We start from the raw sequence: 14,984 nt of genomic DNA, 5'->3' as shown, positions 1-14,984 counted from the left end.
AAAAGTTCGAAATGAATTAGATTGAAACACCAAGTCTAAATAGGGTTGTCATTAAGGGTCTAGTTAGAGTTGGCTTTTGTAGGAGTTGGTCGTTTAATTTGAATGTTGGTATTGGCTGACATAAGTGGTGCTCATTGAAGTTGATCATCGAAGATGGATTTTTTTGGAGTTGTCGGAGCTTGGAGTTGGTCGTCGGAGTTGGTTGTCGAAGCCCAAAGTTGGTCATCAGAGTTGGCTGAGCGAAGGTGGTCATTGGAGTATGTCATCAGAGTTGCTTATGCGAAGGTGGTCGCCAGAGTTGGTCACTAGAGTTTGTCATCGTAGGTGGTTGCCAGACTTTGGAGTTGGTCATTGGAGTTGGCTGACGAAGGTGGTCGTTGGAGTGTGGTAGCAGTAGTCACCGACGGTAGCTGATGGGTGGAGCCATTGAAAACATTGGAGGGAGGGTAGAGAATTGAGGTGAGTTGAAGGGAGAGTTGGGGTGAGTTAAAGGGAGTTGGTAAAAAATTACTCCACCAATATTTAATGTTGGTGGGACAAACATTGAGATGGTAATTTTTACCAATCAACTCAACCCATGTTGATGTGCCAAACACCCCCTAAGTGTTTTAAACCTAGGATTTATTACTTAGGTAAATTCGACTAATAATTTATCTGTCACACCCCCTCTTGAGCTTACCTCTTCCACTGGAAAGAAGACATGAAGACGACATATACCACTCTTTTGTGATACCTACTGTTCACTTCGACCTAGTTTTCTTGCTAACTTTTATACCAAGTAAATATAATAGTTGTTCGTTAGATTAACTCATTTTATTACAACTAGTATAATGTTTATATAACTCCAAATCTAACTTAGAAACTTTAGTTCCTAAGTTACAAAATGCATAATTGCAGACTTAAATCCTGAAGCATGGTTGTAATGTGGCAAACTTTAACATCAAACGACACCCTAAAACTTCTCTCTTTCACTGTCGAAGGTGGGAGGGGGAGGGGGGAGGGAACAAAACATTTGAAAAGCATGAGCTAGGAAGTCCAATGAGTGACATTTTATAAGAACATAGGTTTGGTTTCGAAAATATTTTTCCAAACAATTGAAAGGAAATCAAACCAGAATATCGAAATATTCTATAAAATGTCAACACACGAGCATCAACCGATAAAACATATCAAGTAGTGCGATGGGATGATCACAATAAATTCTGTAACCAAATCTAGAGAAAATCAGTACCCCATATCCAAATCAGACCAAAGTAAATTTATGAGGAAACAATACCAGTACCCAATACAACCCGTCTAATGTCCACATGTTGACATACTTAAGTATGCTAACAACCCAAGTCAGAGCGAGTTAACAATGCATGCTAGACATACACGAGGGGTAACCACCTGTTAGACGTACCCAAGACACACTAACATATCCAGGGTATAATTCCAATTTCCCACCATGGTTGAAATTATTGGGGATGATGCCCTAAAGTCTCATGTCCTATAGTTTGTAAACAGTTTGTACGAACGCTTGTGATATATAATATATGATATTTACTTCACATCTTGACTTTACACATTTAGATATTTTATTTTCTTTATCACAAACCAATAAACTAAAATCCCTGGTTGTCTTCATGTAACTTAAGAATGTATGTGGTGACATACAAGTGGATCATATCTTAAGTGATAACCAAAATGGTCTGTAGGATATGGATATAGGAGGGAAACCTTATCCTGGTAACGATACGAATGCGGCCTCGCTTTGTGGAATGCTCACAAGTGTTGTGACTTGTCGCAAATGGCCGATCCTTATCATTCGTGTAGGGGACATGTGAGCCGAGGGCGTCCTATACAAAGAGTTTGTACAAGACCTGATCATGAAGTGCTAATGTCTCATTATATAACACTATTCATGACAGAGACTTCACTTCACTAGGATGACTATAGGTAATATGACCTCAATCCTAAGTGAGTTGAGAACTCCTGCCATCGAGGGCGGTCCTTTGATTTGTATAGGTGCGAGTGGCAACCTAGCATTGGTGTTCTTCGAGGACGAAGACGACCTAACGTTAGTTGGGTCGTGTAGACAATGTGGTAGATGATCGCTAAGTATCAGATACTCGGGTGTCGTTTAACGCGCGTATAGTAGACGATCGTATAGCTCAGCATGCGTCATTGCTTAGTTATTGACTATACGATTGCGGAGTAAATTACGTAGTAAATCGTTTACCTATCGTGTGTTAAGTGATCGTCTAGACGATAGGGATTTGCAGCCTCGTTGTCATCTAAGCGATCATTTAGCATTCACGCTATCGTCTAGTGTGCGCTGCACGATCGTTTACCTGAAGACATTTTACTACACTATGTAGCTTCGCCCGGTGGTTGAACACCTGGTTTCGCCTTGTGAACCGGTTGACTCGGTGGAAAAATGTAATAGATAAAATTTCTCGTTCCGTTTAGAGATGATTCATCCCAGTCCATTAATCTGTGGTTTTATACATGGAGATGTATGTTTATATATGTCATATGGTATGTACATATAGAAAAATCCTACCTTAGGTTATGCATTAGTCATGCATCATTTTTTTTATTATAAATGTTATGATTTAGAGAAGCATGATTTAAATTACGTAAGAGCATGCTCATGCATCATATAATATAAGAGTTATATTTATGCACACATAAAGCATTGACATGCATCATCTTTATATTATAATTGTTATAGTATAAGGGTATATGAAAAGCATGTTTGCTTGGTTATTACATGTATATGAAAGTTATGTATAGTAATGACCAGACATTGCATGTAGCATGACACATAGGTTACTTTATAAGCGTTATAAATACCTTGTTGTGTGGCAATGTGTTTTTGTGTTGTTTCTTTTTAAAGGTTAAAAGAGAAATGAGAACTAAAATCAATAAGAAAGACATGCATGCTCACTTAAGTTTAATTCATGGTTTTAAAATGTTTAAAACTTTGATAACATAGACCTAAGATCACGGTTCTAATATGATTAACAACCTTAGGCTTTAATCTTTTAATCAATTTAATAGGATTAAGTTGACTAATAAAAGGTTAAAGTGTAGCAAATCTATCTATAAGGGACCTTTTTTCTAAGGTGGGTTCTATCTAGGCTGGGGTATTTTAGTTGATGGAAACATAACACCCCTACCTGGAAAGGTGAATTAGATAGATTTGATGCATGCATGCAGGATAAGAACAGACCATTAAAATGTTTAAATGTTACTACTTGAACTTGTTTTATTTCATAGACAAAAGTTATTTATGAACGGACTTTATAAATGACTTATACTAAAATCAGTAGCCGGATTGTCTAGGTTAATGAACCCCTAGGTAGAACATTCAGTGGGAGGTACTTGAGGCATATGATGCTTCATTTAAACCTTTCACGTTTCTCCCTTATAGTCAACACTGTGAGATCTACCCTCGGCCTCGTGGCACCTTGGGAGTGTCCCCCTAAAGAATGGTGTTTGGGTAGGTCAATATCAAGGTAGATGGAGAGAATGTTCATAGTAAGTGGGAGCAGGAAGTGCGACAACATATCCCACGGTCTCCCTCGTTGGATTGAATAAAGTTTCTGCACATCGCATCGAGGCACCCTGGGAATGTCCCCCATAGGATGGCAGTTTTGTGCATTTCTTTATTTGATCTCCTATAAGAGGATAAGGTTACTTAGTCTCTTGTCCTAATCTGCTTCTTCCCTACGGTGGGCTCATTAGGGCGGGACTCTAGCGCCGGAAATGAAGGGTCACTCTTATGCAGAATGGTTAAAGGTTAACAGTTTTGGACCAAATAAATGATGGCTATTAGATTCAGTTCCAAGAGTTAGTTCTGCCTAATGGTTAAGAATGCCTCATCCCAATGAAGGAGTATCTGATCATTCCACCAGTGACGTTTGTCCTGCCTCTTTGGGGCATCATTGCAAAATAGAAGTCTTACACACTTAGGGTACTTAGAAACTGTTTTGCTAAAATAATTGGTTGAAATGTGGTTTAGCGAAGTCTTATAAAAGTTTTTTTGTTTTTCAGCAACGATTTTAAAATGGCTACAACCACAATTGCTTTACTTAGTGCCGAAAAACTTACTGGCGACAACTATTCAAGTTAGAAACATATGATCATGATAATACTCATCATCGAGGATTTGATGTTTGCCCTTACGGAGTTAGGATGATTCCTCCAATAAGGATTATACGTGTTGATGTACGGATTATTCTGGATGATGTACGGATTATTCTGGATAGCACATACTTGCTGTGGGTTCGATGGGCACATTTTCACCACATGGCCTCCTCCACATTGGACGCAACTTTTTGCGGCCACTTGTGCCGGCGCGTTGAGGTTTCGCTGATCCTTGGGAGAGGGCACCTTGATTAAGCGCCATCGACTGGAGGATAGAGGTTACCACAGCCATTTGTGCAGCTAAAGTTGTCATTGTATCATTTCTTCTTCTCTCGGAGCCTCCTCCTTCGTACCCGTCATTAACCCAGTCATCCATATTCTGCGAGATGCGGTCAAGGATGACCTTGGCTTCAGTGTATGTTATATCCATAAAACCTCATGTCGCGGAGGCATCAGTAACAGCTTGCTTGATTTGTTCAAGCCATTATAGAACGTTTCCATCAGAATGTAATCGGGTATCCCGATATGCAGACAATTCTTCACCAATCTTCTGAATTGCACCCAGCAGTGCTTAGGGTCTCGTTATCCATCTGCTCAAAGTTCAGCACATCCTTTCGTCGTCTTGTGTTGACTGTCGGAGGGAAGAATTTCTTCATAAATAGTTCAACCAACTGGTCCCAAGAAGTTATTTCATTTGGCTCCAGTGAATGAGCCCACCTCTTAGCTTCATCCCTTAAGGTGTAAGGGAAGAGGTAAAGTCTGATACCTTCTAGGGTAATGCTAGGTATGGAGAAGTTACCGCACATTTCGACAAAACTGGTCAGATGGGCAGGTGGGTCTTCACCTTGCAGACCACCAAATTGCCCCGTATTCTGAATAATTTAGAGCATGTTCGATTTAATTTCGAATTTACGTTCTCCTCGACTATCGAACGTGAAATTCCAGGTGAGAAGTTATACAAATTAGGCGCCGCATAGTTTCTCATTGGGATGTTGCGGTCAGCAGCAAGGAAAACAGGATCTTGCGCTGGCCGACCCACCCCTTAATTCACTTCGGGTGCCTCATTATTATTGTTTTTTTCTGCCATGTTGGCTCTCTTTCACCTTGCTCTATTCTGATGTGCCCTTGCGCAAAATGTACGCTCGATCTCTAGGTCAGCTTCGAATTCTGGACCAGTTCCAGTAATAAACCGTCAAACTGCTCTTCGCGATAAATAGTCAGTACAAAGAGATCAGTCTTGCAAAATGTCACAAACGTACTCAACACTAACCGTTACCAATCCTCGAGACCGGCGCCATAAACTTGTAACTCTAAATGTGATGATTCTATTTTAGGCATGCGCACTACGATATATAAGTATGGATAATGTGCTACAAGCTCATGTTGCTATAAACTTCTTGACATAAAAATGGAATGTTATGTTGTGTTATTGCTTATGCACACTTTATGCGATACTACTTCTAAATATACGTTGTTAACTAGATGCTTGTAGTATGCGATAGAGGAATGCGTGTCACAAGTTTCCTTACGCTGAAACTAAGTATAATTCCAACGCCAGTTTCTCAGTATAATCCAAGGTCGAACACAGGGATTGTTTTCGTTAATGCATTACTTTTGTGATATATACGATCGATTTTTACAATTAATAAAGGAATTGGTTTATACATGAATTTCAATGGCGATAAACATAAATTGCGTTGATAAAATAAGAGTGCGATAAAAGTAAAGTCCTAAACTAACATGATACAAGATACAAGATTCATGATACATGATATTGAGTTAAGATTGATTGTGAAGTTATACAAAGTATCATGGTATGCGATGGCAAGTCTTTATGGATGAATCAGAGATAGAAAGGATAACGAGTAAAAACATTGCAAGTTTGTTAATTGCATTAAAGATATAACTAAAGTTCTGCTTTCCCTCGGCGTACACCTCTCGGTAATCGGTCGCGTTCCCATATCTCTATGGTGAAACAGAACGTGATGAACGCAAGGTTGCTTCCATCTCTGGAAGTACTTCTCGCTTTAGTTAACGCATTCTTCCAACCCTCTCTTGATAGGCGGAATAATATCTTCACTTCTGCTCTCACAGATGAAGATGCCATCTAGCATGCTTTAGCTAAACACAATTATTTCCTTAACAAAGAATAATTTACTTGCTTAATTCTTACTAATTACCCAGGGAATTATGAAAACATCATGGAGAAAGTGAATCATGGATGAACGGAAATAGACAGAGAGATGATAATGGAAATGATCATAAAATTAATACTAAAATTAAGCGTCTGATACATGGTGTGAATGATAGAGTAAAGAAGATGAGTACAAGTGATGAAAAAGAGATAGAAACAAATACAGAAGAGTGTCAATGTCTTGACATAGATCTGAATGGAGGTTTTCCTTGCCGACGTGTGGAATGGATAAAGAGGAGAGCTTCCCTTTCAAGCTTGTTCTTCTGGTAGAAGTGACCTTCGTACAGAGCTTCAACAGCAGGGATTGAAAAGATTATTTGCCCAGAGACTCATCTCTCGGCCTTGTCTCTTGATTATCTCGGATCTACTCTAATCAGGCGCTCAGACCAGTCTCTCTCTCAGATCAGTATATACACGTCTCTCTGTATCGAGTATATCTTTCAATGGAATTGTAGAAGCTATTTATAGGCGATGCATTGACTCTTTGCAGTGTGGTCCCCACTTTATTGTGAAAGCATTTCCTGAAATGGTCGAGTGAATATTCCTTCTGTTACGCGATCAATCCCGTCAGAAAAGCACAACTGACAGCTGTACATGCAACTAAATCCTCTGCAATTGCGTTGCTCTTTACATCTTCGATTGTTTGCCCGTATGCGGTGTTGTTTTTGAATACCGCATGCGGTTGAAATTTCGTTGATCGCAAAGCTCTTAATCGATTGTCGCATGTGTCGTCATTGTGTTGATCGTCTCTCCATTATTCATCGACGGGTGCAATGTGACGTAGATGCGTTGTTCATTTTATTTTTGAGCCATGAACACATGCGGTGACTTGATTTCCTGTAAAACATACTTGAAACATTCTATTCTACCATCGCAATGGTGTTAGTGGGTGTATTGACGACAATTTATAATTCTCACATTTCTTAGTCAATTTCCATACTGTCGACGCAACTTTTCTTTCTTTTAGTCGCAATATCTAAATAAAACAGTATAAATAACTTGTATTTCTATAAGTTATCACACCCCCAAATTTAGATATATGCTTGTCCTTAAGCATATCTTCTACTAAGGCAATATTACTAAATTCCTATCCTAAATTTTGCATCGATTGGTTGCTCCGAATGCTCCACCTAGGCAACATTACTTAACAACACAATTTCCTTCTATCCTTGATAATTCAAAACAAAGCCCTACTTTATTCTTTTATATAACATATTTCTGCTTAAAAATACTTTTCTAGTTTTAAAAAGAATGTTTACCTCTTCTTGCAAAAACAACTCGATGCGTCTGGATGCGGTGATCAAATTTGCACTTTTCATTTTGGCTTCTTCCCATGGGTGTCATGCGAACATCCAACTATGGTTGTATGCCAATCTCAACTTTAACTCTTGAATTTCAACTAAGTATAACTTTTGCTGATCAGCGGAGTTGTCTCTTATACTCTTTTATTTTTCTTCTTCTCATTTTTCTTTTCTTTTTTTTCTCTTTTCATATTGCTTCGTTCTTGAAAACCCACCTTCGTTTTGGCTTGCTCCCACGGATGTCGTGCGAATATCCAACTACGAGCAGGTTCCTTTCATGACTTAACTCTTATCAGGTTGGGATTTTTTTGGAATTTCCCTTGCGCTGACATTGGAGTTTGTATGAAAAATTTTATTTTTGATTTTTTTTATAATGGAAATGAACACATTTTTCCTAATGACCGCATCTCCTTGATCAAATCTGCTCAAACCTTCCCCACCCCCAAATTTAGAGATGCGCAAAGTCCTCATTGCGTTGTTTGGACAGAATAGACAAACACTTAGACAAAATTTTGAAAAGAAGGTTTGAGCAAAATTTTGAAGGATAAAGGGTAAAATAGTGTTATAGCCATGAATTAACTAAGTGTTAGTCAGAATATACAAAGTATGGGAAATGCTACTAAGTGTATGCATATAACTCATCATGGCAACATAATGAATAACGCAAAATAATAGATCAAGAATATCGCAGATAATGACAAAGGTTGATAAAGAAGAGGCTAAGGCATAGGGAAAGAATTGCTACTCAGTTGTATTAAAAATTAATTTAGTATATAAAGAAATACAAATAACGCAATACAAATTTTTTGCATATACAAAGAATCAAAGAATTAGCTTTTATACAAAGAAAACAATGAATGAAGTTCTCTTTTGTATTTGATTCAGACGGGTGCACGATTAAAATTAAAACCATGCTTCCATTAACACAAATGCATATTTGCAAAGGACGGACAACAACGCATGTATCATCGCAACACACCCCTTAACTCAACGCATTTCTGGAGGACGAGCGCACGGTACTTCTACCAACGCAACACTACCTCAACATAGTGCGTTTTCGCTAAGGATGGGCTAACAATACATACGAGCGCAACACACCCCTCAACGTAATGCATTTGGGTAGAATGGACGCAAAGTGTATCTTGTTATCACAAAATGCATCCATCATCGCAATGCATACTGGATGTTGATTGTTTTATTATTATTATTATTTTATTTATTTTGTTTTCATCAACGCAAGTCACAAGGACTTTGCGGTATTAATTCTCTTCCCAAAATTTAAGAATAACGCATTTATGACAGAAAAGTAAGGAAATTTAAAGAGAGCATGGAAATAAACGCAAGAGAATTAAATGAAACATGAATTCATAAATCAATGAAAGCAAGTTTAATGAAGCAATAAAGACAGTAATTAAGAAAGCATGTAAACATAGAATTGAGATATGGACCGGAAGACAATTTTCCATGATGAATGCAATCCACACCTCTGCAGGCGTTCCAGCTTACCTGCACAATGCCTTTAAGGACATTTCTCCTTCCCGTGAGATATTGGGGCTTCAGAATTGCTTGGCTGGGTTCCAGGTGTTCTATTACGTAGCTTGGATGTCAGCTGCCCTACTTGAATCTCCAAATTTCTGATTGAAGACGCCTACGACTGTATTATCGCATCATTTTTCTCGATGTATTGCCTAAGCAAGGACTCCAATGAATTACCAGAGGTGTTAGAAGATGATGGTTGGTTGTGCGGTTGTCTCTGTTTCCCTTGATTCTGTTTTGGTGAAATGGTGGAGGGTTTCCTCGATTCCCAGAGTTGTTGTTCTGATGGTTACTTGGCCCTCCTTGGTTATGATTTCCTCCCCAACTGAAGTTAGGATGATTCTCCAACCAACATTATACATGTTGTTGTACGGATTATTCTAGATAGCGCATACTTGCTGTGGATGAGAACATTTCCATCGCATGGCCCCCTCCACATTGGACACAACTTATTGCGGCCACTTGTGCCAGTGCATTGGGTTGCACTGATCCTTGAGAGAGGGCACCTTGATTAAGCGCCATCGATTGGAGGATAGAGGTTACCATGGCCATTTGTGCGGCCAAAGTTATCATTGTCTCCACAGGCACAATGGCAGTATCATTTCTTCTTCTCTCGGAGCTTCTTTCTCCGTACCCGTGATCAACCCAGTCATCCATATTCCGCGAGATGCGGTCAAGGATGACCTTGGCTTCAGTGTATTTTTTATCCATAAAACCTCCTACCGTGGAGGCATTAGCAACAACTTGCGTTGATCTGTTCAGGCCATTATAGAACGTTTTCATCAGAATGCAATCGGGTATCCCGATATGCGGATAATTCTTCACCATTTATCTAAATCACATCCAGGCAGTGCTTAAGGTCTCGTTATCCATCTACTTAAAGTTCAGCACATCTTTTCATCTTCTTGCATTGATAGCCGGAGGGAAGAACTTCTTTATAAACCGTTCAACCAACTGGTCCCAAGAAGTAAATCATTTGGCTCTAGTGAATGAGCCCACCTCTTAGCTTCATCCCTCAAGGTGTAAGGGAAGAGGTAAAGTCTGATACCTTCTGGGGTAAGCACATTTCGACAAAACTGGTCAGATGGGCATGTGGGTCTTCACCTTTCAGACCATCAACTTGCCCTGTATTCTGAATCATTTGGAGCATGACCGATTTAATTTTGAATCTTGCGTTCTCCTTGACTATCGGACGTGAAATTCCAGGCAAGAAGTCATATAGATTTGATGCCGCGTAGTTTCTCATTGGTATGTTGCGGTCAGCAGCAAGGAAAACGGGATCTTGCGCTGGACGGCCCACCCCTTGATTCATTTAGGGTGCCTCATTAATATTGCGCTGGCCGGCTTTGTAGAGGTTTACAAGTGTTGTAAACTACTACAGATGGTAGAGCCTCACCATTCATGTAGAGACATGCGAGTAGGGGTGTCCTATAAAAACAGTTTGTATAAGATCGGACCACGAGATGATTGCACTCTGTATATAACGCCATTGATACTGGAGATTACATCTTACCTAAACGACCATAGGTGACATGACCTCAATTCTGAGTATTTTGGGAACTTCTGTCTTTAAGGGCGATCCTTTGATTAGTATGGGTGGGAGTGGCCAGATTGCCAACTAAACATGCCTACCTTTTTGGGGACTTGTTTGACTTGGGAGTTGGGAAATCAATACAAAAGATGGAATTCTCTTCTTCCTCGAAACAGGGTAAGTAGAGAGATTGCTCCCTTAAGGGCTGATTCCGGGGCTTGAACATAGTGGCCACAACTTCTCTTTGGAAGAGAAGACTCAGTCATAGTAAGACTATGACTTATGTTCATTAGAGGATTCAGTGGTACTTAGGGAGTTAGATGGAACTATGGGGCATACCGGTTATTGGCCGAGCTATACTTTTGAGCGATATGTAAAGGGTTGTCTCGCTATTGATTGGTTAAGATGGACACATAATATATCTGTGGTAAGGAGAGTTCAGCTGTCAATATTTAGTGAAGTGCTAGGCAGTTAACGGATGGTGGATCTCGTGAGTAAAGAGTTTAGTCAGTTATTCACGTACCGTTGGAGCTTCGAGCTATAGGTCCATAAGGTCCCCTTGATAGGTCAATGGATTCAAGTTGAGGATCAGTTTTTGGTGTTGATTTGAAATGTTCAAATTGACAAGAGGTAATTCGATTATAAATGATATGAACGGTATGATGTATGAGATACATCTATTGGAGGATTAATGTAAATGAGATTTATATTAAGTGCTATGAAATAGAAAAAAAGCTATGGCTTGTATGTTTCATGAGACGAAATATTATAACTATAGGTTATATATATAGTGTGATAAGTTGGTTATCATTTATATTTATAATAATATTAATTATTGGATAATGATCTCTTTTTCTCTAATAACCAATTGAGTGGGAGGTTATTGGTGGTTTCATGGTAACCGTGAGATAAAAGAAAAAATGTTTTTCAAATTGATAAGAGCTAAACGATTGTGGAGTGTTCTTAGGTGATAGACACTCAGCTAAGCGATGAACTAAATGATTGCATAGCTTTTTGATAACTTGTAGAAATACAATTCTATACCTTTTACTGGAAATTCTATACCGGTGAGTTAGAATGACCTTCTAAGTGAGTTAGAATAAAATTCTATACCGGTATGCGAATCTTGCCTTGAGGGTAAGATGACTCAAAGACCTTTTACTGGAAAAGGTTATCGAGCCAAAGAACTTCTTGAATTAGTACATCATGACCTCTGTGGTCCTATGAATGTGTGAGTTCGAGGTGGCTATGAGTATTTTATCAGTTTTACTAATGATTACTCTAGGTAGAGGTATGTTTATCTGATGCAACAGAAGTCTGAATCTTTTGAAAAGTTCAAAGAGTTCAAGGCTGAAGTTGAAAATGCATTAAATAGACGGATTAAAACACTACGACCAGATCGAGGTGAAGAGTTTTATGATTCTGGGTTCCAGGACTATTTGATAGAATATGGAATGATTTCCCAACTCTCAACACTGGGTACACCTCAGTAGAATGGTGTAGCGGCGAGGAGAAATAGAACTTATTGGACATGGTTCGTTTGATGATCAGTTACGCTTCCTTACCAGACTCGTTTCGGGGTTTCGCAATAGAGCCTGCAGTTTACATACTCAGCTATGTTCCTTCCAAGAGTGTTGCGAGAACACCTCTGGAGTTGTGGAACGGGCGTAAAACTAGTTTACGTCACTTCCGCATTTGGGGTTGCCCAACACATGTGCTTGACGAAAATCCTAAGAAGTTAGAACCACGGTCGAGGTTATGCCTCTTTATAGGCTACCCCAAAGGTACACGTAGGGGTTATTTGTATGATCCGTCTGAAAATAGAGTGTTTGTTTCAAAAAACACTACTGTCCTGAAGGAGGATCATATTAGGGAGCACAGTCCACGTAGTAAAGTCGTGTTAACGTGAGCTTTCCAACAAAACTACTAAAACATCAACAAGAGTTGTTGAAGGGCCTGCTTCATCAACAAGAGTTGTTGATGATAGTTCATCTAGTAGGTTAGTTTTACCCCAAGAGTTGAGGGAACCTCGACGCAGTGGGAGGGTTGCGAACCTACTCGTTTGCTATCTAGGTTTCATGAAAATCCTTGCTTTGGTAGCAAATGGCGACATTAGGGATCCGTTGTCTTATTAGAAGGCAATGGAAGATGTTGACGGGGATGAATGGGTCAAGGCCATGGATTTTGAGATGGAGTCGATGTACTTCAACTCAGTATGAGATCTTGTGTCAGCTTGATGGGGTAAGACCTATAGGTTGTAAATGGATCTACAAGAGCAAACAGGGTGCTGATGGGAAGGTGCAAACCTTCAAAGCTCGACTTGTGGCAAAGGGTTATACCCAAGTAGAGAGAGTCGACTATGAGGAGACTTTCTCGCCTGTTGCCATGTTAAATTCGATCCTATCCTCTTGTTCATTACAGCTTATTATAATTATGAGATCTAGCAAATAGACGTCAAGACAACCTTTCTGAATGGCAATCTTGAGGAGACCATTTACATGGTGCAACACGAGGGATTCATTGCCCAAGGTCAAGAGCAAAAATTTTGCAAACTGAATCAGTCCATTTATGGGCTAAAACAGGTGTCTCAATCTTGGAACATTCGGTTTGATACTACGATCAAATCGTATGGCTTTGACCAAAACATTGATGAACCTTGTGTCTACAAGAAGATCGTCAACGGTTCGGTAGTTTTCTTAGTGTTGTATATAAATGATCTACTACTTATTGGGAATGATGTAGGTCTACTGACTGCAATTAAGAACTAGCTAGTGAACCAATTCCAAATGAAATATTTGGGAGAGGCTCAGTTTGTTATGGGTAACAAATCTTTCAAGATCGTAAGAACAAATTGCTAGCACAATCTTAAGCATCGTACATTGACAAGATGTTGCTTAAGTACTCGATGCAGAACTCCAAAAAGGGCCTACTGCCATTCAGGTATGGAGTCACTTTGTCTAAGGACATGTGTCTTAAGACGCCTCAAGTGGTTGAGGAAGTGAGACGGGTCCCATATGCATCTGCTGTTGGCAGTTTAATGTACGTGATGCTCTATACTAGACCAGAAATCTACTACGCTCTAGGAATAGTCAGTAGATATCATTCTAACCCAGGCCAGGGTCACTAGACCACAGTGAAGAATATCCTAAAGTATCTTCAGAGAACGGGCGACTACATGCTCGTGTATGGATCTAGAGATTTGATCCTTACCGGATACACGGATTCTGACTTTCAGACTGATAAGGACTCTCACAAGTCCACTTCAGGGTCAATTTTTACTCTTAAGGGAGGAGCCATAGTATGGCGAAGCACTAAGTAGGGTGCATCGCTGACTCCACTATAGAGGCGGAGTACGTAGCGTCTTGCGAAGCTGCTAAGGAGGTCGCCTAGCTCAGAAAGTTCCTGATAGAACTGGAAGTTGTTCTCGATATGTCTAGGCCCATCACTCTCTATTATGACAATAGTGGTGCTGTGGTGAACTCCAAGGAGCCTAGGAGTCACAGGTGCAACAAACACATAGAGCGGAAGAATCACCTAATCCGCGAGATAATTCATCGAGGGGACATAATCGTCACGAAGATTGCTTTGGAGCACAATGTTGCTGACCCGTTTACGAAGGCTTTCACGGCTATAGTGTTTGAGGGTCACCTTCAGAGCATGGGTCTATAGGACTGCCTGCAGTTGGACTAGGGCAAGTGGGAGATTTTATTATACTGGGCCATAGTGCCCTAGTTTATTGTTTTGTACTAGTTTTTATACACTCCGGTCGCTTTAGGACAAGTGGGAGATTGTTAGGGATGATGCCCTAAAGTCTCGTGTCCTATAGTATGTAAATAGTTTGTACGAATGCTTGTGATGTATAATATATGATATTTACTTCACTTCTTGACTTTGTACATTTAGATGTTTTATTTGCTTTACCACAAACCAATAAACTAAGATCCCTAGTTATCTTTATATAACTTAATTATGTATGTGGTGACATGCAAGTGGTGAAGGAACTCTTAAACAAGAATGCCTATGAGCAGAAGCGGATCTTTTCGATTTCATTGTGACAGAATCACCACACATACAATCTAATAAACATATATGCATTGTAAACACTAATTACTAGCATGCTTTAAAAAAAAATACAAAAGATCGAGAAAACGTACTAGTTGAAGACCATTTTCACAAGAACTCGGTCCAACGCGAACAAATTCTTCTCATTCTTACTCGTCCAGCAAACAGTCGCCTAGCAGCACCATGATCGTCTACACGATCAGCAATGCACGAACAAGAAGCAACC

Source organism: Benincasa hispida, chromosome 7 (genome assembly GCF_027475165.1).
Source record: "Benincasa hispida cultivar pf3 chromosome 7, pf3_genome.v1.1, whole genome shotgun sequence".
Classification (NCBI taxonomy): Eukaryota; Viridiplantae; Streptophyta; class Magnoliopsida; order Cucurbitales; family Cucurbitaceae; genus Benincasa; species Benincasa hispida.
The sequence above is the reverse complement of the archived record's forward strand: the minus strand, read 5'-3'. Positions refer to the sequence as shown.